The sequence below is a fragment of the Heliangelus exortis genome, chromosome 12 (assembly GCF_036169615.1).
Source record: "Heliangelus exortis chromosome 12, bHelExo1.hap1, whole genome shotgun sequence".
Taxonomy (NCBI): Eukaryota; Metazoa; Chordata; class Aves; order Apodiformes; family Trochilidae; genus Heliangelus; species Heliangelus exortis.
The window spans coordinates 18,944,580-18,970,044 of NC_092433.1; positions in this window are offsets into that span (position 1 = coordinate 18,944,580).

A 25,465-nucleotide genomic window follows, 5' to 3' on the forward strand; every position below is an offset into this window, starting at 1 on the left:
CAAATGAATGAATTTTCAGTTGTTGGATGCTTGTTTCCCCTGAAGATACATTTTCAGCTTTTTGTGCATTTTTTGTGCATTTTAGGCTTCATCCACTTTAGTCCCACTGCCTTGTCTGTTGAGAGGTCAGACCACCCAAAATAGGTCTGGCTGGACCACAGGATATTTGTCACTGTTTCAGAAGTTCTGACACACCATATACTTCACCAGTTTGAAACTATTTCTCCCAGACATTCCCTGCCAAGCAGCCCACAGGCTGAATTTGGTGCATACAGCATGTAGGGGGTACCTTTGGTGAGAGAAATTAGGATGAAAAGCACTCAAGTTTCTGAAACTTCATCTCCTCAAGCAGCTTCTGGTAATCCTACCATGAAATTACAAAACCAGTGGGATCAGAGCAGACCTCACTATAAATTGTGCTTCCTCCCTTTGCAAAGGAATCCAGATAAAAGCTGGATTTTTATCACTTAAATGAGACTGTTGTGACCCAAGGACTATCCTACAAGGGTCCTCTTCCCCATTCTTCACCTGAAGACTCTGGACTGTCTGGGCAGACAGAATTTGGCCTTGCCTGCAGTGACCTGCACTCCATCCCTGCCTTTCCTAGGGTCTCCCAGCTTCCAAGGAGTCTGTCCTTGAGCTTAGTGAAGAAAACCAAGCATCTTATGTACACTGTGGGATTGTTCTCCACCAAGAAAGCTCACACAGAGCCAGGCTGGATACCCAGGCTGATCTCCAGGGTGGTTCCTTTGCATCCTTCATGCCTTGGTTACACTTCTCTGGAGTGTCTGGTAGGAGCTGTTATGAGAACAACTATTTCTGAGTTGGCTAAGCCCTGGATGGTGAGAGCAGCCTTGATTTGCACAGTGTATCACAGCTGCTCCCTGGTACTGCAGCATCTCAGCTCTCCACAGTCAGAGGATATTACATTCATTTCTTTCATTCAGGTGCCAAGCCCCCAAAAGGTTTTGTTTTCCTTGGGTTGGTAAGAGCAGGGAAACTCTGCAATGGTCGTGGCTCTGGCACTGGGGAAATTTCTCTCCCAGGAATTGTTTTGTCTGCAGGTTTAACAAGAGCACTCAGGCTGCACAGCAGGTTAGAGGTTTTACCCCTATTATACTCACTTAAACTGCCACCTTTTTCCCAGCACTGATATCATTGTCTATGACAGAGTGCTGAAGCCTCTCCACAGAGGTGACCCAGCTCTTTCTGGAGATATTACACAAAAGTAAAAGCCATACATCTTTTTAACCCCCTCCTTGCCACTATTCCTGGCTCTGAAAGCCATTGGAGGTCCAGGTCTGATTTCCCTGCCCTAAACCCTGCCTTGGTCCCTCTATTCCACCTTATCCATGAGTTCAGGCTGTACTTTGGCTCACTTTTCCCATCCAAAGATCCCTACTAAATAAATATTTACTGATCACAGAACCATGTAATGCCCAGGCAGCTGCAGAGTCATCTGGGGAGGGCATTGTCACAGAGGAAGGATTTGTCAGAAGGATCTTCTGCTTAAAATCCTCATCTCCTACCCAGGTGAAACGGGAACTGTTATTCAAGAGGTTCTTTGCAAAAAGCTTGCTTAAAAAATAATAATAAAAAACCAAAACAAAAAAACAACATCAAACCTCAGTCTTCAAGGAGAGTATTCTTGTAGGATTAAATGGACTGCAAATATTTGTTGTCTTTACTGTTTAAGTACAAAGCAGCTCTCACCAGGAAAAGGTCAGGCTGGTACCTCTGCAAACATCCCCAGTGAAACACCCCAGTCTGGGCAGGAGGTGTGGGATAAGGAGGAACAGAGGGATGGAGAGAGATGGAGGGATGGTGAGGAATGCACCTGTCTCAGGTGTGGCTGTGACACAGCTGATCCTCAGCCTCCCCTTGCTTCCCACTGCTCAGAGCAGGCTCCTGGATCCAGCAGCCTCAGCTGGAATCCTTTCCTTGCCACCTTTGCTGGGGGCAGCCAAGCAGAGGGCTGTAAGTTTATCACTCCTTTTGGCCACTTTTTTCTGCGTGTTTCTGCCTGTTAATAGGATTATTCCCCTCACCCCATGCTGCCACCATGCCCCAAACACTGCTCTGTGCTGTGGGGATCCTCCTCACCACGGCAGCAGGGATGCTCCATGCCCCACTGCTCCACTTCACTTCTCAAGTTTTGTCTCCATCTGAGCCAGCACCTTGGCTTTTAGTAGCTGCCTGAAGCAAAGGAGAATCCTGGCTTATGAACCTGTGCACAATTGCTTCACTTCCAGCCAGGAATAAACTGCTCTTAACCTAAATACTCCTCTGAGGACACTAAGCTTGGGGGAAGAAACATAACTGCGTTGTACTGAGTGTGAGCAGGAAGCAGTGAGCCTGGTGGGGACTGGATCGTGCTGGGCAGAGCTTGGGAAAGCAGCTGGGGAGAGAGGGGAGGGAAGGAAGGAGAGGGATGAACACAGCTAAACAATAACAGGCTTTTTATCTTGTTGCAAACGTGATGTTTTCAAATTAATCATACACTGCTGCAGAGATGAAGAGTGTAAAAGCATCCAAAGCACAAGGTGTGCCCAGAGTTCCCCTTACCTCCAGGACATGGGGGTGAAAATCCCCTCCATGGGTGCTTCCCACCATCCTCCTGCTGGGTCAGGGTGGCAGCACCTGCAGAAAACACCAACTTGTTTGTATGAGAAATCAAAGAATGAGAAAAGCCATAGAACAAAGTGAAAGTGGGCAAAGCTCATCAGTGCCATGAGCAGCATCGGGTGGGATTGTGTGCAATTTAATCCCTCAAAGCTGGCATAAAAGGGATGCACAGTGAGGTGGGGAGAGACCCCTGTCAAATTTGCAGGAAAAATAGTTGACATTTTAATGCAAAATGCTCAGTTAGGTGAGGAAGGATCTAGCCCTGAATCTTAAAGACTGTTTGATAACTAGAGACTGCAAGGATGATATTTTGGGATGCTGTGCAGCTGGCTATGGAGAGGGCTGTTTGGTATTATTCTATACCTGAGGTATTTCAGCATTAATTGCACACTTTACTGAGGGATTACTAGTTTTAAAGTTAGTCTTACTGAAGGTGTTGAATAATGGATGATATTAAACTTTAGGTTCAGGAATCAGAGGACTGGTTTGAAAGACAGAGGCAAGAGGTACCCAAAATCAAACTTCTATTGAAAAATGGTAGAATAAAAGTTATGTATAAAGTGTTGGAACGGACAGAAAAGCACTTTACTCACTGATTCAGGTAAAATATCAATGACTAACCATGTCACGATTTCCCCTCTTTGTCTGGCTGACTTTCTCAGCAAGATTGATTCAAAATCCATCTAAGCCCTGAAAGGAATTAGCAGGAAACCTCTTTGTTTGACAACGCCGAGGGGGCTGTTGGAGCAGCAAGAGCCAAAAATAAAGCCCAAGCCCTGTCTGACCAGGGGCCCTGTTAAGAGCAGTGAAGTATGAGGAAGTCATACAAACCTCTTGCTCAGCCCTGCAGATGCATACAAAGTGTGTCAAGAGGAAAAAAAAAAAAAAAACAACAAAAAAAAAAGGTACGGCAGAGCTGAATCAGAAAGGTATCGGTCACAAGTGGTTCTCTACACAGTCCTGCAGAAGGTTGAATCATAAAATATTGCAGACTTTTTTGTTTGTAAAGAGGGCAAAATCAACATGAAGCAGTGATATATACTGGGAGTGCAGTGATTATATATACATATATATATATATTGTATGTACCAGGTGAGAGCTTTTTTGGTATGGGAGCTCACATTTCAAAATCCTATTTGACAAATCAGGAGGTTGAAAATGGAAAATTTATTAAGAAAAGATATCAGAAAAAGCCCAATTTCAGGGGACAGCAGGAGTTTAACCTGAATCCCTATGGGCTGATGAGAGGAACAGCAATGTATGAGGCTGTCCTTATGGCCACAAAGTGACTGTCCCTTTCCAGCCTGGGCTGCATTGGATAGAGCAGTCCAGGGAATAGCCAAAATTTGCAGCATCAGGGATAAAACCAGCCACACCACTCACTGCAGATGGCCCAGCAACTTCACTGTGGTGGACTAGAAATGATCTGCAGGCTGACTTGGGCAAGGCCACACAGTGTGTCCACCAGAAATCCTCAGGAATTCAGGCAGCATGAGGGCATTTTTCAGTCTGTCACGTCTGGGCAACAACCACAGCCTTAACTGTATTTTTAAGTTTATTTCTGCTTATTTTTATACATATTCTAGTGATTTTTTTTTTTTTTTTTTAAGTAAGCTCCATGTCTGTATACACTGCTACAAACACCTTGTTACCTCTCACACCACTTATACCATCTCATTTATTTGGAACAATACTGCAGCCCACGCCATGAATTCATCAGCATCAGCCTCTGATTATTGAGTGGGTAATTGCACAGGCTGAGGCCTGGAGATCAGCTCTGGGCAAGGCACGGGCCAGCAGAGAGGATAAAACACAATGAGTGTGATTGCAGGGGAGGAGTTTGCTGTGGAGAGGTTGCATCCTGTGTAAATCACTGGGACAGGGCTCAGAAAGTATTGGTGCCATTGTTTCATCTGCCAAGGAGTGTGTAAAATACTACTGGGTGCAACTGTACAGCTGCTATTGCCTTCTTCTGGGTAGAAAAATACAAGTTAATACCAGTAGTAAGAGACCTGGGTGTACTTCTCTTCCCTGGTTTAAGGATCAGTAGTTTTTATTGCATGTTTCTGGGACAGACATGTATCTGCAGTGCTACTACAGGCATATGTGTGTGTGTATCTCTACATTCAGCCAAGCACAAAACATTACTATGAATCCTCTCAATAGTATTTCTTTGGATGAACCCCAAAAAATTGGATGAACCAAAAAAAAAAAAAAAAAAAAAAAGACAGGAAATAAAGCCCTAAACCCCACAATCCTGGTGCATAGGCTGGAATTTCTATAGAGCATGGGGAAGCACAGAAAACAGCCAGACCTTGAATGGGAATATGTTATGAAACTGGTATGACTTTGGAGAGATGGACAGAATTCCTGGATCTGAGGGTTTACACGGTGGAGAATCACCAGGTAACACCTCAGCATCACTGCCAGTTGTATTTCTGATGCTGCTTGCATTTTTTCCCCATGTAATTACATGTGTATGTCTGATTGCTGCCCCAGCCCAGCATGTCAGTTGTTGGCCACCCTTGGAAATAATATTTGGCCTTGGTGAAACACACTCTGGACCCATAAAAAAAATATCTGTGGTCCCACAAGTCCATGCAGTAAAAATCCTTTCCTCCTCCCTCCTTCTTGCTCTCCATCAAGCACTGACATCTCTTTGGTTTGACTCCCTGGGGACTCTGGAGCACAAAAGGTGAAGAGGAGATGGTTCTGCAGCCTCACCAGGGCATTGCCTTTCTCTCCCACAAAACTCTGCATTCCAGACAGGAGATGATTGTGCAAAATGAAGAGCATGAGCTACTGGTTTCTCACCCCCAGCTCCCCCAGTGCAGGGAATGTGGGAACAGAGCCCTGGAGAAGTGCCCTGCAGCCACAGCCTGGTGGCAGGAGGTGTCCCCTGGCTCTGGGTGACCCTCAGTGCCAAACCTCTGCCCAGAGCTGGTTTGCCAAATTTTCTCAGTCATGTTCTGGGAAAGATAAGGGAAACTCTAGGCTGTTTCCAGGGATCTGACTGCATAGTCCAGAGGCAATGGTGGTTCTGCTTTCAAAGGAAGCTGTAATGGAGATTTCTGTTTCTCTTTTATTTCAGTGTTTTGGAGAAACAGTAATGTTTTGCTTTTGGGTAAAATTCAAATCAATGCAAACCTCATAGGCCAATAAAATTTTATAGATTGTTATCCAATATGTAATTTGTTACACAATATCTATGTGGCTTCTGTTTACTGAGTCATAAAGACTTTACTTTTTTTTAAGCTAGATTTTATGTGAGAAGGGCAAAAGGAGGAAGAACCTTTCATACCTATAGTGCCATAAACTAAATTACCCTTAACCTAAATCATTTATCACCCAGTGGCAGCCTAATGAGACCAGAATAAACAGAAACAAAGTGCCTGAAATTTTCTTTAAGGGACAACCTTAATTTATATCAGCACAGCCTTTTGCTTGTAGCTTCACAGGTTGGCCACAGGGATTTTACAGTGGATGCCATCAGGTGCTCTGAGTAATAACTGAAGAAAACTTATGAGGCCATAAAAGGGCCTTTTTCACCCCGGAATCACATATCACAGGGTGTGAGGGGAGATGTTATGGGATAGTTGCATACTTTATGTTTATTTTCTGGTAGTAACTTTCTGCTGGAGGTGACCAATCCAAGGGAGGGAAGGAGCCTTCATCTCTCCAGCAGATCTGGACAGGAGCCCGAGGGGGATTCAGGCACAGAGCAGCAGGGCTTCTGTGATTTGGAGCAAGAAGGCTGGGAAACCTCTCAGGAAGAATGATAGCTCCCATACTTGTGAAATACACTGTCATGTGTTTTGCTTGCTACAAAGATGTTCTTTTTTTTCTAATGTAACATTTCTCTTCGCAACAGACATCGGCCTGGACACAACATTATTTTTGCCAGTGCAGTTTCAAAGAGAAGGAGGAGTACTTGAAAGTAATTTTTCTTTTTTTTTTTTTTTAATTTTTGAACCAGACACACAACTGTAAACGAAGCTTTTACCCAGTAGCTACTGCTTGAACTATGAGTGCCCTGACCTACAGATAGACACAAAGAGTATAAGCCTGTTTGCTGCAACACGTGATGGTATCATAAGCTAAGTGAAGATCCCAATCATTAGAAAGTCAATCCAAACAGCACTGAAGTCAGGAGGATGTTTCAGAATCAGACCTTGCATCCTGCTTCTTGTCTACCTTAATTACTGTGTGATTTACCTTCCACACAGTGTAATTGTGGTTGATGTATTCTGATGTGCACAGAAACTCAACTATGTGCTGATGATCTCACAGACTGCTGAGGACTGATTCCCTTATTAAGGAAATAAAAGCCAAAGGTAGTGGATCCCTTCAGAACTTGTACTTGCTATTCCCCATAGCAAGGATGATGGATTTTTCTAAGAGGAGCAGACTAAGAGAGGAATATAATCAATCTATTTGTTGCTCTTAGCCTCCAACTGGTGAAAAATTTGATTTGTGTGACTGTGTAGTAACAACATTGTTTTATCCGTCAAGAAAAAAAAACAAATGGCCCATTATTTAGATCATCACCAGGAAATGGATGTTTTCAGGAATGAAATGCAGGTCCATCATCTGCTGCTCATCATCTAAACTCTTGCTGAACCTGTAACATATGGTGGTAGAGAAAACCCTGGCCTGGGAGAGAGGCTGAGTCAATGATCAGAGTGACATGCAGGGTAGCATCAGCAGAAGTTATTAGAGCCCCCAGGTAATTTATGAGTGCAATCAAACATGGGGATGACAGGAAGTTGGGGAAGAGCTGCAGCATCCCAGGAAACAATTTGCATTATTAAGAGTGTAACTCCAGTGGAAGTATGATTAGCATACAGAACTGCAGACACTTCACTTCGTGATCCCCCTCAATGGCTCTCCTTCAAAACAGGAAGCACATTTAAGCCCATTAGAGGCTGAACTCTATTTTGAGGCTTTACAAATGCAGTTTCAAGGAAATGCCTAGAAACTTATTGACAGAGCAGCTCTGGAGGTATGGGAGACTGAAAATGATACACGGCCGTTTTTCTGCAGGAATTGGGGTGGGGTTTGTGGTCCTGGAAAAACATCAGACTGGGGTCGTTCTGGCTTGCAGTTCCATAAATCTGTCCATGGATCCAAATGGCAAAGATACAGCAAGCTCCAAAGGCTGGAGCCTTTGGTATGTATGGTATAACTGGTATATATGTGGGTATGAAAACTGAACAGGTCAGAACCTTCTCAGAACCTTCCCTCAGATTGGTACCATCAGTACAGTCTCCTGAGCCTTAGGAAAAGGATACAGAAAGGCTTCAAGTGGAAACATCACTCCTTGTAAGGTCTGGATCTCAGTCCCATGGAAACACTCACCAGAGAAGGAGGGACACAAACATGGGCTTCTGACTGTTCAGCTTTCCCAAGCAAACTGCTCTTTCAAAAGAAAGAATCTTCAACTGTTCAGTCCAAATTCAGCAAAACACCTAAATATGTATTTTAATGAGAGTGATCCTACACCTACTGCAAACACACAGGAGCAAACACACTAATTAGTAACTTCAACTGCTAAGGACCAACTGTTCTGCAAACCTGGCATTAACAGACCCTGAAGCAGAGAGCTTACAGTATAAAGAGCATTTACATTCAGTGTTTTCCTTGAGCAAATCCTTATGTTCCTCTTGATGTCCTCTGGCTAGAAACATTAGCAGTGTTAAATAGCCAGCAGCCACTTCTGAAAATAATTTGCCTCAGGCACCTTTACAAAATGTAGGGAAAATTCTGGTTGTTGACCCGTGTTATTTTTATTGATGTGGAAAATGTAAGCATGGTTTCTTGTTAAGAAATGCACTCAAGAACTTATTGTGACAGATATTTTTTCATGTTCTAAATGTATTTGCAGTTGTTTTGGCTTCAAACAAAGGACAACAAGCTTTTGATAAAGGATAAGTGAATGATAAGGGGATAAGGAAATATCCCCTTTGTTATTGAAAGACTGATTTTGATATTCTTAAGGTCTTGGAGTAGTTTACAACAAATAGTTTGATAGAGTTATGAAACCAGAGGAAGCATCTCCCTTTCATAAAATTATCAAAGTGCTTTTTGATTTAAGATCCTATAGAACCACATATGGTTGTGAGGGCTTAAAGAATTGCACGAGGATTATTATGTGCAGGTTGGATCATTCAGGCACTCAGGAGAGAATCTGAGAGCATTTTCAGTTGTTCTACCACTCTACTACTGTAGGTTTAGTTTACACTACAGAAAGTGCTTCCCCATCCAGCTGAGGATTGAAATGTGTTTCTGTGTGCAAACATCACTGTTAGGGTTTTGTGCAGGGGATGTGCTCCTGACCAGGTAGGGAGAATTATTCAGAGATGTTACAAGTTTGGATAGTGGTATATTCAGGTAGAAAACAAAGCTGTGGAGCTGAGATCAACCATGTAAATCTTGGAAGAAAATGTGGCCTTGAACTTTTCCCTTATTCCATCACTACAACACCACAGACGTGTAGGGATTCAGAACACAGCAACACACAGACAGAAATGCTTAGAATAGAAAATGCAAGAGGATGAAAATGGAATGGGTAGCAGCAAACCATGCAAGTGAATTTTCACCACCTTCCTTTAACTGACCAGACAGTCATATTCCAGACTTCAGGATTTTTCATTGTGGTAATTTCTCTTGTAGATTTGGGAATGCAATGCCTTGCTGCTCAGGAGTTCTGTTATGCTGAGGGATGTGCATAGTTCCCCAGCTCCTACTTATATTTTGGGGTACTTAATCAGCAGCATCATTTGTGTAAGTGCTTTGCAAAGTAAGTGCTCCTCAAAATAGCCCTGAGTAAGATAGCAGTGTGTTTAATTCACTGCTATTTCTTTTTCCATATTACAACAGATCATTTGGCATTGTGCAATTTCCTCTCGATTATTCTCTGCAATTCCAACAACATTTTTTGGTGCATAAAGAGAGCCTAAATGAAGGTGCTGAGCAGCAGGGTATAAAAGAGGCTTCTTGGAGCATTGATGTTACAAGAAAACAGGTTAAAGTCCTATTAGCTTTCAATGTACAGTCTAATAGACAAGAAAAAACAGAAATGAAAAGAGATTTCTGTCTCTAGCAAAAAAAAAAAAAAGCAATGCCAGTAATTTTTCTATCCTAAAATTCATGGCCAAAGTCCAATTCATGTATCCAAAGTCAGGGCCAGGCTGGATGCAAATAATTTTCATGGACCTACACATTTTTTAATTGATATATTTTCAAGAAGTACTGAAGTGCATCCTAAATATTATCTGACCCCATATTAGGAACACCTAAGTAAAGTCATAATTATCTTAAACCAGATAAATTTACAGGCTTTTCCATCCAAATATCTTTGGCCCTCTACCCAGATGGTGTAAATTAGCATTTACACCATGAATCCAACCCAGTCTATCTGTTGAAACCCAAGAAGACCTCCAGAAAAAGTAAGTTCAAGTTCAAATCTTTCCAGTGTATCAAGAAAAACATTCATAAATACTGATTACTATTCAAGATAACATTGTGCTTTTTCTAAGATGCCCTGAATCTATATAAATTGTCTGCTGCATAACCAGCAGATGGAAATGTATTGATAGCTGCATGCGTGACTTGTTTGCAGTGCAATAAAATTATCAAGAGATAGAATCAATTTTTAGCAAATCCTCTGCCATGTGCAAAGCAGGAGGCCAATAGCAATCCATGGAATAAAATGTATTCATGTTTCTCTCCATCTCTTTCTCCTACCCACTTGGTGAGACTTGATCAGGTCTACATTTGAATGAGCAAACAGCTCATACAGGAGTCGTAGAAAAGAGGATGAAGTGCAGAAATTCATTAATAAATAAAGGAAAATCAATTCATCTTAGGCCTAGAATGACATCATCATTTTCAAGCACCATGACCCAGTTGGGATATGTTGTGTGCACTGACTCTGAAGTGACTTTGAAGGAACTTACAGGTTTCTCTGGAGTTCTTGGCAAAAAGACACACTTAACCAGAGGAAGGAAAACAGATCAGTCTTGCTTTAAATGTATCAAATGGTTCTCTGAAATAAAAGTAACCTCTAGCTTTGTGCTTATATTTAGATCACATTAACCTGTGCTACTTCAGACATATCCAAATCCACAGCTCACAGTCACCTTTTCAAATTACCAACTTAAAGAGAAAAAAGAAGTTGCACTGTGCTTTGAAACATGATCATTTTCTAAAAATCAAAGCAGTGTTCAGGGACAAAATGGGGCTTTAATGACAGAGCTTCATTTGAGGTCTGTCACCCCAACACCTCCCACACAGACTCACATCCTTGCTCCATGTGTTCCAGAAGAAGAGACCCTTAGACCTGTCAGGGTTTATCATGAGTACATAAGACTCTTCAAATTAAACCACCTTCTGTGCCTCTTAGAGCCCAGCACACCACAATGAGGTTTTTTTGTCTTTTTTTTAGCATACCTATCACTGCAAAGAGGAGAAATAGTACCTGACTTTATACGTAAAAATAAATAAATTAAAAAAAAAAACAATTGGGATAGTTTAATCACTATCTCTGTCTTCACTAGGTGCATACACACAAAAACCAGTCTCTCTAAACCTCCTAAGTTACAAGGAAACATTACCAGCCCTGTTGGTAGTTGAGCAATGGGAGTATGTGAAGCAAAATTTAGTATTTCCAATGAGACAGCCCTTTCAGAATGATTCCTGGCATTGCACACTGTGTTTCAAATTAAAAAAAAAAGCATATCAAAGCACAAGTAAATCAGCTCCAAACGACAGGGTTCATATGAGATAACTGCACCTTTACTGTGCTTTCCCTGGTTAAACACCAGGGCTGTGACTGCATCACAACACTTATATTCATTAATACTTAAGCAGTTTACTGTTGAAAGACATTTTTATGCTGATTTGTCAACACCACACTGGGGTTTATACCTTTCAGCCTTTATGTTTGGGCTAAATACAGCAAATTTTCTCGTTGCCTTTTTTCCCTCTGGGACACAGTTACTGAGAGCTGTGAATGCCCAGACAAAGGTTTCTGCTATTGCACTGGGGCACTGATGGGTTCAAAATGTTCTGGCACTTCCCCAGGGCACTGACTGCACACCCAGCACATGGGCACCTCCTGCCCTGCACTGATGGGGAAGGAGTCTTTCTGTCCCACCTTCAGTGTTGCTGTCCATGAAGACAAAGCCATGGGGAAAAAAAAAAAAAAAAAAAAAAAAAAAGTGATTTCTAAGATAAGGAAATCCTGTTGTGCCTTGTACTTAGCTGTTAGATGAAGGTGTCAGTCCTCAGGAGGACTCCTCAGCATGGGAAGATCAGCAAGTTCACCTGATGTAGGGATGGTGGAGTCTCTTTGCTTGGCAGCTTGCTCAACCCAAGCCTTTTGGCTTGTCCCAGGATGTCACAGGAGCACCAGAGTGACATCAGTATTTAGAAGCCAGCTATAGCTCTGATATCTGCTTATTTCAGTACTGCTCAGTCCACCTGGGGGGGTGGATTGGGTGAGGCCTCACCACAGACACCAGAGTCCAGCCCCTTACTCCTCCCATGCCAGAAAATTGCCTTAATGTGGGGAGTTTAGGAAACAAAAGCATCTCTAGTGTCTCACCATCTGTGAGCCCCAGTGTCACCTGAAACACAAGGAGCTCATAGGATTTAGGAAAGTAGTTTGAAAACACAAGATTTAAACCCTCCCCGAGGGCTTCATGTATTCAATTTGAATTGCAAATCAGCTACAATATTTCCTGTTTCTCTAGGAAAAGGAAGCAATAGCAACCATGAGTGACAAACAAATGAAAATCCAAGCCCTTTTGTGAAAAAAAAAGGAAAAATGGGAGTAATCAGTATCAGAAACTTTAGTTAAATAACATGAGGTTCCTTCCTTCCGTGAAATATGGTTCAAGAATTTTGAATAAGCAGTAAGCACCACAACAGCACGGGTAAATCTTGCTGGAGACTGTAAAACTGGTCACTTCTGCTTCAACTCTGGTAGTTACAAGTATTTTCTGTTCAGTCTGTTATGGATATCTGGAAAATAGTTTGAGAGCAGAAAGCGCCTCAGGGATAAAAAGTTTGAAAAGACAAATGTAGCTGTGTATCATTGGCATTCATGAGAAAATTCACATTAGATGCCTTCAAATCAGGTGCTCAGGAGACAATATAGAGATCAGGAGCAAGGGTGTGCCAAGAATGCAAGCCTAGCTGGGCCAGACTCAGCTCCTTTCCTGGCAGATGAAGAATATGAAAGCATGTAAGGCCAAATTCAAAAGATAATATAGACATGTGGAAGCTGGTGGGAGGAAAGCTGAAGCTGCAGAATAAATAAAAAGGCTGTGCATGCACTCCCTGCATTACAGCCTCTTATCTTCACATTTTAACTCCTATTTTCCTATATGCATTCAACAGATCTCTTTCTAGAGATAGCTGCACCACTGTATCAGCCCTGGAGTGAAGCTCCTCTGCCAGCACCAGTGTGGAATTTAGCCCCAAATCCCTGTTGTTAAACTTGTGTTTCTTTCACTGGGTCAAAAAGTTGATATTTCTGCAAACATAGCTACATTTTGCCATGGGTAAAAATGTCAATTTGCTTGAATTTAGCTAAGAGCAAAAATCTCATCATTTCCAGTGCCTGACAACTCTTACCTCTGAAAGATGTCAGTTTGCCACCTGAAGTGACTCTTCCTTGCTTTTACAAAACTAACAGACAATTGTGGCAGAAATGGCATATTTTCATGAAACTCAGAAGTGCATTTTCTCCTCTGTCACAGTCCTGATCTTCTAATTGTTTAATTACTCAAAAAATCAGTTGAGGAAAGAGCAGATCTTGCAAACGAAAGCCTAGGCACCTGGTTGAGCCTCAGCTGAATAAAGAACAAAATATTGGCAATTATGTAAATGCACTAAACATGTCAGACCATTTTAATTAATAAATGAATCTATAATGTATCTCCTTTTAAATTTCTTTGCAAAGGGAAAGCAGCAAGACAACTCCAAGCTTCAGACACAACAAAAAAACCCTTTCTCTCTATATGCAAAAGCCACCAAGTCAATACATCTGCTCATATCCCATGTTCAGGCTGAGCTTTTCAACATTCCAGCTATCCAGAAAGAAACATTTCCAAAAAAGCAATACTTTTGTCCACTTTCTTCCAAATAATATTCCCCAGAGTGTTTGCAAGGAGAAGTGGAGGCTGCACAGCCCATCCAGCAGCAGCCAGAGCTCACCAGGATATTTCACCCACCTGTTTTCCACCCCAGTATTTCCAGCTGTTCTTCCCATATATACCCCATATATATATATATATATAAATATGTCACATTTGGGTGCCTTAGGAATAGATACATTTCCTTCCCCCACTGATAAGAAGAAAAAGTGACAGCTCAGAAAATATCTGAAGATTGAGTCCTTTCCTATGGACTTGCATTCTGTAATGGGAAAATAACAAAAAATGATGCTGCCTACTTCTGTAACAAACAGATTTTCCTTTTCCATCTATCTATCTAGAGCGAGTGTTCAAACTGTGGCATAACAATTAGAATAAGTGATAGTGTTACATACAGAAAACAAAGACTATGATGGCACAATTTGTCTTGTTACATTTTGTGATTTAATGCCAGGCTGGGATTTCTAGTCTGAACCAGATTTTTTTCTTGCACTATAAATATTTCGGTTTTTTCACTTTTTCTTGATTTAGTTTGACAGTAAATAATCCCATGGAAGCTGCTGTTGGAAAGACATTGTAAAAATTATTAAGTGCCTGCTTGCCAGTTAGGGCCTTGTGTTTGTCAGAGTAAAATAAGTAAAACAGTTGGGTTACTTAAAGGAAATAGGTGTGTATATATTTACAATAATGCCACATCATCTGCAGTCTCAGAGCATGAGAACTGATGGATCAATACCCTCTGTGAAGAGAAAGAGTTTTGGGTCTATATTCTGGAGACTGGCAGCAGCAGGTACTTGTTTTTTGGTTTCAAAGGACTCAACAAGAGGAGAATAGAAATTCAGGGAATTTTGCAGACAGATTTGTGCTTGTAGGAATAGACAATTATCTTGGAAAAGGATCTGGTCAGTTCATTGACTTTTGTTGGTGGTTTTTGTTGCTTGGAAAGCCATGTTAGAGATTTTAGGTCCTTTTTCTTTTGAGGTGTAATTGCATATTGCAACACTTACACCTTTAAAAGAGCTCTGAGGTGATCTGCACAAAATAACTCAGATGCTGAAAGTGTGATGACTGGAAAAAGGGCACGTTTGAGATGTTCTCTGCCTGTGTCAAGTGAAATAACTAGAGAAAAATTCTCAGCAAATAAATGCAAACAGAAACACCAAGGAAAGACAGCTCGTGGGAATGTGCTAATTCCATTTTCATTACAGTAACTTCATCAGAAGAGGATAAACCACAAATACTGGTTGTTACCTACTGATTCATTCAGAGAAGAACGCTGGCTCCCTGCCAGCTCCTTGGCCACTCAATGGGCAGCTTGAGCCTCCCCCTCAGAGGTCTCACTGGACACAGGGGCCATGGTTGACCAGGGAATGTTTCTGTAACCAACAGATCCCTCCTGCTAACCCAGAGTTAGAAAAAAAGCTAAAATTAGGACAGAGAGGAAGACAGAGAGTCAAAGTCACAAAATTAATATAGGAGGAATTACCATGCGATCTTAGTAAATAATTAAAATTTTATCTTACTTTTTGATCTAGAAAGATATATTCTGTTAATGACAAGGAAAAAAATGTGAAGGCTTTTTATTTTTTCCCTTTTTCTTAGGTATCAGAGATGTATGTGTACATCAGCTTCAAGAGAAGTATTGACAAACAAGAGAAAGGGTGTGAAATAAATACGGTGCAATGCAATAAGGAAAAGTACAAGATCTATTTCTACATTTAAGGAGAAATAATCACTGCACACCTTCAGCATAGGCAAGCAGTTTATAGAAGAGGTTAAGAGTGGAAGCTGAACTGAATGCAAGCATGAAAAAAGCAGCTGTCCTCCTTTGGGAACGTGTAAATAGCAAATGGCTGTTGGTCATTGTTCTGCCTCAGCTGGAGCCTGTGCCCAGCTCTGGGCAATGTGCTTGTAGAAAAATGTCAGCTGTGCTGAAATAACCCAGAAGAGACAGAAATGACAAGAGATGATCAAACACTGACTTGGGAAAAAGAAAATAGGAATCCTATAATATAAAATAGTTATATTCTTCACACATTCTAAAGGTATAGAGAGAAATGTCCGTGTCCCACTGGCAGTAGACAAATAAAGGCATTGATAGACAAGAAATAACTTTTAAACCAACAATGTTGTCAGGGTTTCCTGAGGAAGTTATGGAAAGACTCACAGCCCCACAGGGCTTTGAAGCATGATAGGCAAATATTTACTGAGGATATTTTAGGTGCAGTCACTGTAGCTTGGGGCAGGACTGATGTATAAAGGTACCACCCAGCTCCTTTTTCTGTTTTGACAGAATTATCCAAACTCAGATTTCCTCTTTTTTTAAACAGCTCAAGGAATTTATACTCTCAAATGATGAAGAAGTGCTTCAGTAGATCCCCAGATGTGTGTAAAGTGGGACCTCCCAAAAAGTTAAAAGAAACTCTGCTTTTTCCACCCTTTATTTCCAAAACTTAGGAGTTTGTCAGGGTTTGATCATTCCCCACCTGCACTGGCAGCCAGCAGTGGTGCAGCAGGTTTATGTGTGTCCCCTGAGACCACCTCCAACTTTTAGGTGCATTTATGAAAACCTATGGAAAGAATTAAGTCCCTTCTAGAAAGAGGATGACATCCCAAAGAGTTGAATTTCTTAATTCTCAAAAAAACATCTCTCTGACTCCTACCAGCAGTAAGTTTCAGGGCAAGCCTGTATGATAACTTCTCACACGGGTATGAAAAACGAGACAAGTGAGAAGGGAATACAGATCTGTAAATTGCATCATAAATGTAATTTCTCAGTGGAAAATTTTCAGCACTTAAAAGGTTTCAAATGACTTTATGATTTCGTAAACCCATTTTATTAAGTGATTTCTGGTTTCAGCTGTTTTATGAACGGATTCCCAACAGTAAATTACCAATTTTCCCTTTGGGAGAACAGGGCAAACAGATACTTTTTTACTGCTTTAATTCATTGTATGTTGACTGAAATGTCAAAGGAAATGAAAGCAAATTGTCACGTAGATCCTTACGGGTGAATATTTCACTTCTGAAGAATAAACTTTAACAGAACAAAGTTTGTTCAGAAGAGTCCATTTTTGAAATCTGATTTCCTTCCAACCCAGCAACAGAAGGGCCAAGGGCAGATTTTGCTTTCTCACTCTTGTGCCACACAGAGTGGACAGATGAGTTTCAAACATTACAAATGTTTTTCATTTCTCTCCTTTCCATCTTGGTGTCATCTGGGAATGATTTTTATGCTGGGATGATCCTATCCAGACTATTTGTTGCATTTTCTGAGTCTTCAAGTGGTGCAGTAGGACGTGATTTTACGTGGGGAAAATTGGGATGCTTACTCTGAATCTGCACTTTAATTGCCCAATCTCTCTTCCTGTTTTTACAGCATATCAAGGTAGTCACAGGAAGAGACACTTTACTTTCCACTGATTGGATGGGAGGAATTTTTGACCTTGGAAAGTGGAGATGCTGTTGCTATGGAAACTAATAAGTCTGCTGCCATTCATGAGCTGCAGCACAGGTAAAATGTTCCACTATTAGTGTTTGTGATTGATAAATCCATATCAGTATCATAATTCTTGTAGAAAGGAGAAGCAATTACCAAAACTAACAGTACTTTTTCACATGAACAAGCAACTGTGGAGCTTTTCAGTAGGATGTGCTTTCATTTTAAGCAACACAAGGTGCTGCTTTTGAACCAGGAAAACAGGTTTCAAGATTGTAAGAAAGTAATCCAGGCTTTAAAAAATATTCTAAACTGCAACGTTGAGGAAAAAAAAAAAAAGTACAATTGTTACTTGGCTAACAACATGCACATAAAAGCCATTTTTTAGCCACAGCATAACAAGCTCCCAAGCCAGCAAATGGAGCTGGATTAAAAACCAGAGCAGTTTAGTGAGTGCAATACCCATTGGTGTTGTGGGAGTGATGCATGGAAAGTTGAGGTTCTACACTTAATATCATGACCTTCATATAACTCCATACTAATAATATGCATCTAAATTACATTTAACATAAAGACAAATAAAATAATTCATTTGTGGAGTCAAAAATTTCTCAGGGGAGAAATTGTGGCTGGAGGAAGCAGGACTGCTTTCATCTGTTCTCTTTCTTCAGTATTCCTTGTGCTGGATTAAAATATCAAGAAGTTGCTAACATATTGTCAGATAAAGTGTCTGGCAGGGCAGTGTTCACAGTGAGGGTTTGGTATTCTGAGCTCATTCCTTTTTTGAACCTTTCTTCTAATTCAAAGCATATAACTCGACAATCCTGCTTCATAAAACCATATAAATGGGATTAACTCATGAGATTCATTATGGACTCATCTGAAAACAGACATAAAATAGTAACTGAACTCTTTGAGGTTATAATGAATTTGGGGATGAACTGACCCTTCACACTTGTCTGTGATAGAAACCATGACAACTGACTTTTGGCCATAATTACTGTATTGAACTCTAAATAGCTGGGATGTTATTCATGTACTTAGGAGGAAATTGTATTAAAGTAGCCTCAAATGATACTTAAATTAATTATGCAGTGCATGAGTCAGCAGCTGTTTGAGATGAAGAAACAGAGTGCAGACTTCAGTAGTATTTTAAAATGTGATTTAAATTCAACTGGACAATATTTTATCTAATAGATGCCAGCTAAAAATGTAAATCTCAGGATCAGACTGTCTGTAACACCAATACTAAGTGCCTGTTCAGTTACAACCAACCAACATGTTAAGCACTTCACATTAAAACATTTGAAGAGATTTCCAGGAAGCAGTCACTCCTTTAGCCCCAGCCATGCTGAACTCAACACCACAACCACCTTGCAGGACCCCCATTTTCCCTTTAATTGCCCACTTTGCTGCCACAGCACCCATCAGCCCCCTTGGGAACTTCTCCCAGATCACTTCCTCCTCTCCTACCCTAAGAACTTTCACCAGTCTTTTAGAGTAGATTATTTCCCTGTAATTTCTTGCTAGCTTTTAGCAGCTGTGCAATAGATGGTGATCCTGGAATATGAATCACCAGAGGAGCAATACAGCTTGGTGGTAGACAAGATATTTTTAAACCCATGTTTTGTATTTCCAAATCCAACCTTTTGCTTCACTTCTTCCCACAAAGCTTTCATTTTTTCAAACTTTTTTGTCATCTTTACCTTCCTTGCTAGTGGATCATCTTTTAATGAGACCTGTATCCTGGGCCAGCTGAGTTCAAAGCTACCAGGAGCTCACTTTTAAGTTAACATGTTCAGTTTTTTTCAAGGCTTAACAATAGATAAAAATTTAAATGTTCTGTATTCCCAGGCACCAAGAGTAGATCACAAGGGCACCTTTGTCCTGATCCTGCCATCAATTAAAAGAACAGCAAAAGCTCCCCCTGACTTCACTGAGATAACTTAATTTATACCTGGGTATAAATTAACTCCCCTGGTTTCAGTGGGGCTACAATCATTTTCCCTACGTGGCATTCTGAAATATGCTTGATGGTGACAGTCAAACCTGCAGTTATGGGCAAAACTTCTTTGATTTATTATATGGAGAGTTCCCATCAATTTAGGAGTAACAGAACTGAGTGGGAAAATTAGGAAGTAGTCACGATGCTGAGCAGAGCAGTCCTGGGGGCTGGGGCTTGGAAGGTAATTCAGGTTGTTAGATGACACTGGGCAATCATTTCTTCCTTGTTCTATCAGATGTGTAGAGTGGAAATGGTATTGACCTATAAATAAAATCTAAATCTAAGGATTAAATGTGCTGTAGAGCAAAGGTAGATTTTATTACCCCCCCCCCCCAAAAAAAAAATGGTAATTCAATTACTCCAAAATCAAACTACCCTCTATATTAAAAAGATCATGGAAAGAGTAATATTCCCTTCAACTCTTATTTTTCAGCAGTTTTTTCTGTGACTGAACAAGGGTTTGTGGGGGTTCCTTGCAAACATCTTAGGGAATAAAATAAAATAAAATAATGTATGCATGGACAGTGACAGCGAGGGAACGGATTAGGGTTTTTTTTTCATAACCCATTGCTATTTAAATGAGATAATCAGATCTAAGCAGAGCACCAGAGGCAAAAAGGGTGATCAAGATAAACTCAGAGATCATGACTTTAAATTCTGTGTACTTGTTATGAGCATAAATGACAACTATCTCCTAACATTAGTGTTGAAATTTAAACATAGCTTGATATTAATAATGTAGAGAAAGAGGACTCACTTTCTGGATTAAAGATCTAGATAGAATTTTAGAAGCTGATACGAACAGTGAAGTGTCCAAAGTGCTAAAAAATAAAATAATTGTTCTTCACACTAAAACTGTCTCAAGTTTTCCTCCTATGGCTACTCCTAGCTCGTTGCTCTTTCCTCTGGAGCTGTTGTTGCCAGCAATATGGATGGAGAGAGGAAGGAGTCTTAAGCACCCACCAGAGGCACCTCAGACTGCTGCTGGAACTGGGTGCCAGGCCAGGTTCTGTCTCATCCATCCATCTCACTGGTCTCTTCATTCTCTATCAATAAGGATTTATGGTTTCTGTCCAATGCTGCAAACATGCTGATCATAAACAAACTGCAAAGGCCATGCTCTCACCCTTTTCTGTTACCCAGTTTAGGAACACAGGATAAACACAAGTTGCAGATCTCAGGTGAGGAAAGAAACAGGCCCAGCTTGATTTTCCCAATGGCTGACAGAAGCACATGAAACTGGAGGGACCAATTTTACTGCAAATATTTGAGCTTCCCTGCTTCTTTCAATCCTCCAAGGCTCTTTACTGCTCAGGAGAAGGAGGAGGAGAGTAATCTTCTCATTAATTCTGAAGTCTCTGTCTTCCTTTTGGACAGCTTGCCCATATTTTCTGTGGCCTTCCCATTCCTAAAGGCATAATTCCTCTTTTATCTGATTCTTGGTGGCTTCTGCCCTTCAAATAAATACACACAGCCTGCCAGAGAGAGATGGCCTTTGCAAATGTTCTTTGCTTTGCTGATGGTCTTGACCCCATCATGGGAGAAAATAGGTTTCCCAGGGTTAGAGATGAGGGAAAAGGAAAATGTCAGTTAAAACTATCAGTCTTGAAATTAGCTATAAACAATGTAAATACTAAAAGCCAAACCAGCCAGTCTGGACCTTCATTTTGGAAACAAGGCAGTTACTGTATTTTTATACAGTCCTTGGTTTATTGGCTTCAATCAAACTGAAGATGCAACTGCAACCTCCCGGGCTGTATTTTTGCCCATCATTTTGAAACTGCTAAATTACAGAGAGAAGTTTCATGATGTAGAAGTGTCCTGACACTCCTTTGGGTCACAGCGTGATGAATATTGAATACATCACATCCCACACTCTGCCTGCAGTCTCTTGCAGATTTATTGTTAGCATAACAGCACCTTTAGGAATGGAACAAGCAGACCATATATTTTAAGACAAGTGACATCTTTGCTATTTCTAACAGCAAATTGTAGAGAGGGACTGGAAATGCTAAGGCTTCTCTGCACAACCAGAGGCATTTGGAGACACACTGATGAGTCAGAGAATGATAATAATTGGGTCTCCTTTGAACAACATGGAGCTTCCATGACTTTGGCAAAGAGTGACACTGAAAGCTGAGTTTCTGTAAATGACTTGCAATGATCTGGCAGGTAACACAAAGACCTTCTCAGGAGAGTGGAGACAGTTAAAGGAAAACCCTTGTTCCCATTTTATGGCATGCTATGTGCTTCAGCTCATTCCCCAACACCAGGGAACAACAAACCTAATTCAGCACAACTAAGGCAGCAAAGCAGAGCACTTAATGCCTTAAAGATGCAGATGTAGGAGAAAGAGCAGGGACAGGCAGCCCTTCCCCTGCCATTGCAAAGGAAACTCATTTTTTGTCTTTTGGCAAGATGCAGAAAGAGAGACTCAGGTAGGGAGGATGGGCTAGGAAATCTTTCAGTTACTTTGATTTGCTGTTCTTAGAAAGACTTCATAGCTGTTTTGCTAACTGCACCACAGCTTTGCTCTCCTTCACAGGCTGGTGGGATGCTCTAGGGGATACTGCTCTGACTGCCTCTGGTGCTGGAAGAAAACTCTGGCTTAGGGAATTGTTTTCCTAGTGGAACAAGCTGCTTCCCCAGCACCTGGAAGACTCTGGCACAGGATGGTATGGGCAGAGAGAGATGGGAGAGAAGGTGTCACCTGCAGTCTCATCTTCCCCTGGTACCTCCTCTGTCTTCCCCTTACATGCAGTGGATCAATTGTCTGGGTCTGGCATGGGCCAGCAACAGCCCAGCTAAAAGTTTGTACTCCAGGAACTGCCACACACATCCTCAGATAAGAACCTGGGAGCTAAGACTCTTTGTAGCAGGAGGAAAAATATTATTTTCAAAAAAGATGTCAGAACATGTGCAAGATGAGGAAAAAAGCTTCGTAAACAGAAAGGGAAAATAGGTGTTTTTCTAATCCACCACCCAGTTTTGCAGACATCACATTTATAACATTTTATCCCAATAACAGCCTGAAGTTGGAGATTGGTTGAGCAGCAGACAGTGAGCTGCTCTGCCCCTGGTTGTTTCTGGGAGGGCTTACAGAGAACTGGTTGCTCAGTATTTAATTTTAGGAACAAAGATGAGCAATTTTACTATTTCTATTTCCTGTCTCTTATCAGAACCACAAACTGTTTCTACCTCAAGGGCAAAAAGCAGACAAAATAAGCCATTATGTGAGAAATGTGAACCTGTCCTCAGTGCCAGGCAGCCTAAAGGACAGATCCTCTTGTGACAGAGAGGGCAGGTGCTCAGGAAGCCTTTTCAGCAATTTCTGGCTCTACCACTTGCAGGTCACTTGAAGAGGAGGATGTTACAAAGCTCCATGGAGTTTAAGATAACTATGTCCTTACTACTCAATTCAAAGAGGGATAAATTCACACCAGTCTGTGGTTTCAGCTGCTGTGATAATGAAGCATGAGAAGAAAGAAATGACAATGCAGCAGTGATATTAACTTCAATGAAGAACTGGCAACCTACCTCAGCAGTAATTAGCTGGTGTGATAGTGAGAAGGGCTCCACACGGGTATTTTTTGTCTCCTCAGATTGCCATGGCAGCCTCACCACGTGCCTGGGAAAGGGAAGGACAAGGGCAAAGCTCAGGACAAACCCACCTTGAAGCAGTTTTTAGTCTGGATGGGCACAAAGAGTGAAACATTGCCACTGTCCCAGGTGTACCAGACCTGCTGGGTACAGGGAATGATGATCATTTAAGGTTTCATTACATGGGCTAGGCTCACATTATAGAAAGTCTTCCTTATCATAATTAATTTCCAAGGAAAATGTCATTTTTGAGCTCCCTGGAGTGCACTGACATGCAGTGAAAAAGAGGTTAGAGCTCAGATGCTTCTTTGAGGGTGCCCTTACAAATTTTAGGTTGCATTGATTTCCCTGTCAGAAAGATGTTATTTACACTTCCTGAAGTTAAGTGGAGCATGCTAAAATTCACAGAAGTCATTACTGGTTTTATGTGTTGTAGATGGCTCTAGTGTGTCTCTTTTATAGTCAGAGAGGCCTAACACATTTCATACTGGTTTAAATAATTACTACTCCCTAATCTCTTCAGTTAGTTACTTAACATTAATTTCTTTTCTATACTTTGAATTTTACATGGCTTTTTCTGTTTCATATCAAGTAATTTCATCTCCCTGTATGAAAGGCTTATTAACTTTATAAAATAGCATCCTGGTATTTTAGAAGTAATTCAATTTTTTTTTCTTCACTTTTTGTTTGCAACAGCTTCAAAGATAATTCAATATTATTTTACTGTCACTGCCAAGAAGTTGAAATGAGCAGGTGATGAAGCATATAAAATATTTTGAGCAGTTTCTTTAGCCAGCAAGAGGATTTAAGTATAAAAAAGTTAAACTTAAGTTGGTACAATAATATATTAAAGAAATAGTCTAATTAAAAAAACCTAAATCTGCTTCACTTAGAGGTGGAAACCCAGCTCCAGTTTTCCAATTTCCATGCTTTTTAATATTCCCATCCAGCAGAGCTGCACAGAGTGATGTGAAGACCTTACCCACTAACTTTTAAGAGCTGAAACAATATCTGCTACTTCCACGTAATCACAGACTGATCATCCCTTCCATTGTTTGCAGAAGCTTGAAAATAAAATGCCTCTGGGTATCGATTTGCTACTTCTTTTTCATTTAGCAACTATTGATCCCTGGTTATGTGTCTGTGTTTCTTGTTGAGCAGAAATTAACATTGAAAACTTCTTGGAATTCAATGCATTCATACCTACTTGACATTCCTGAGGAAGGCTTGCTACCATAATCACTGTAACTGGGGCTTTCAAAAAAAATCTGTTTCCCTTTTTCCTCCAGTCTCTTGGCAGAAAAAAAAAAAAAAAAAAATAGACAAAATCTTTTGATTATGATGATTATTGTTGGCACTTGCCTGGGACAGAAAATGTGGTTGTCACAGAGTTTGAGCTCACAGAGTCATTTCAAACCACACACAGTATTATTTAGGCTGTGGTTGTGGTGCCTACATTACAAAAATAAACCTCTTAGGGATGTGAGGCTTTTTTTCATGACTATCTGGAAGAGAAACTCTTGTGATTACCTCTAAAATTGCTTACTGGTGTGTGCATGGGAAGCCATCCCTGAGACACATGCTGATCTGTAATTTGAGAAAAATATGGATGGATCACTCTACTGGGACTGTGTGTAGGGGTTGGGTGAATGAAAATATCTGAGATAGAGATGAACTGAAGATATTACTTCTGTACCATCTATAAAATACTCTTCTCATTGGCCTTATTACACCTGATTCTTATACTTTTCCTATTTTTGGTTCTATCAGCTCCAAATATAGTGTACATCACAGACCATGTACACATTTCCCAAGGTGGTTCAGTCCTGAACCATCAAATAATAATGCAAATAGATTCTTTATCCTTACCCCATATTTGTTTTTCATCCTTTAGAACTCCCCTTTTCCATTTTTTTTCATTAAACTTTAGGGCTAGATGCTAAAAAAGACCCAAAATTCAAAGCTATGTTTAACTCTCATGGAATTACAGTTCCAGGAACTGGAGAAAAAAACCCCTCACACCAACCATTCCAGGATTTATGTTAATAATTGCTCTAGCTGATGGCACAGTTATCACAATTAGCATCCAGACAGAGATAAGACTTTCTGCTGCTGCTTTTGCAGGAGTTAAGAGGGGAATGAGTAAGAGGGCAACTTCTGAGTGTGGAGGTGAACTTCAGACACTCAGGAGACCTGCAGCCCCCTCCTCTGGGTCTCTGCTTCCCTCTATTTGTCCAAGGTCCAGCTGGAGGTGACAATCCTTGTCCTAGAAGGGCAACTTAAGGAGAAAGCTGTCTGAATTCCAACCAGCTTTGCAGCAAGAGGTAAATTTACAGCTTTTAATCCCATTCTTTATGCCTTTATTTTTATGTTTGATTTCCTGGCTTTTAAAATTTTGACAGGAAGGTGTTTTGGGGTTTTTTTTTCCCCTCCTGTGTAGCACAGTGCCATACAGGTATTTCATCCTTTGTTCAATATTAATATGGGCTTTATTGTTCTATTCTAATTACAATCTCATTATTAAAGGGACACTCTGTTTTCCTTTGACAGATATTGCACCTCACTGTTAGTGGGGCTTGCTTATTGTTATTAATAATTTGTAGCAATCGAATTGGTATTAGAATATTACTCTGC